Source organism: Pinus tabuliformis, chromosome 1_2, assembly GCF_031772625.1.
Source record: "Pinus tabuliformis cultivar Carrire ecotype Pingquan chromosome 1_2, CPIR1, whole genome shotgun sequence".
Classification (NCBI taxonomy): Eukaryota; Viridiplantae; Streptophyta; class Pinopsida; order Pinales; family Pinaceae; genus Pinus; species Pinus tabuliformis.
This window is the reverse complement of record NC_142298.1, coordinates 680,356,798-680,358,659: the sequence shown is the minus strand read 5'-3', so window position 1 is coordinate 680,358,659 and position 1,862 is coordinate 680,356,798.

Genomic DNA, 1,862 nt, shown 5'->3' with positions numbered 1-1,862 from the left:
AAATATTGGGTATCCAAAATCTTGAAATTTCACAATTATAATTTGGATTTACAAAAATCAAATATTGGGTATCCAAAATCTTGAAATTTCACAATTATAATTTGGATTTACAAAAATCCTTGCCAGATTTTTATGAGAGCAAATTTGAAAGCTAATTGGATTTGGCCACATTACAAACTTTATATTATATAAATTCATTTATTATGAAAGATGTGTTTTTTATAAAAACAGTGATGATATAGTTTTCTTGGCATTTAATTTGACAATTGTTTTATTTTTTCTTCATTGATAGTGTATAATTTAAATTTAAAATTATTAAATTATGATGATGATGATAAGGATGGTAACGTCGACTGAAACTAAATTTTGGTCTATCGGATCTAAAGAAACGAATTATTTAGTTTGATTTAAGATTTTATTCCTATGCTCAAAAGGCCTGGAGAGAAGTCTTCCGAGCTCACTATAATTTTGACATCCTAAAAAGACTCTCTAATCTTTCTCCAGAATTCTCTAAAAATGCTATAATTTTATTTTATTAAAAAATATTTAGTAAATTAAATTTCTTTATTTATTAATTCATTCAATATTTAATACCAATCAATATGTCATATGACATTCTCTCGCACCTATACACAAATTAATCATCTAGCTCAATTTTCTTTGCCATTAACTTGTTCAATAACATATTACTTCTTAACACAATAGCTTATGGTTTTTCCTCTATATAATTTTCCATTATTTTTATTTCAAATCTAATAAATATTAGTTGAAATTACCAATTTAATTTATGTGATTTATATAAATTAAATATTCTAAAAAAATTATCTATTTATTACATATTTTTTTTAGATTTTATTTGGAAAAATAAAAAATCAAAATTTTACTAAAATTTTATTATCAAATTTAACCCAAACATACAACAACTAAATTTTTTTTTTTCACTTTTAACTTTTATATTTTTTAAAAAATATGAGAAAGATAAAATATCTTATATACTTTTTTGTATTTACAAATAATACTCCATATAAATTAATTACACTAATTAGAACACTTAACTGAATAAAAATATCAAATAAAATATAAAATAAATAACCATTAAAATAGTAAATCCCAAACCATGTTATAAAAAATTCTGAAGGCTCAATTTTTACAAATTAACTAAATAAATTTTTGGGTAATTTATATTACATTGAAAATATTACAGTCGTTATTAGCCTCCCCACTCGGGTTCGACCAGCATTACATGTCGGCCAATTATTGTGCAGCAAATATAATTACTGAGTTGTTGTTAAATACGACATATGTATAATATATTCCAATGTAATATTGTAGCATGATGTATATACTTCTTTCATAGGGGATTTCCCCTATAAAAATATTACATTGAAAAACACACGAAATTTTATTTGGAAAAACAATATATTCTGAATGAACACCTTTCGTATCATCGAAAAATCTTGTACAATTATTTCCCGACAGGATAGAATCTTGTAACAAAATTGTCCTCTTTCAACCCCGATTTTTAAGAAATATCGTTGTGGGGTCATTACACTCTCGCTTAGTCAAAAAAGAAGTTTGAAGTTTGATTGAAGGTTTGAATTCCCAACGTCAAGAGTTGGTGAGACTAGAAAATCTCTTCACACCTACACTTCCACCTAATTCGAAATGAGACTTTCGGTTTTATCAAAGTCTAAATGCTTATGTTTATGTAGTGTCGGTGGCCATGAAATAAGTTTGGTATTTCCTCTCCATTGTTTTAACCCCATGGTTTATATTTAATATTACACATACATGCATTTTTCAATGTATTATTATATATTTTGTGAGAATTTTGAATTATATTGGTCAACATTTCATTTGAA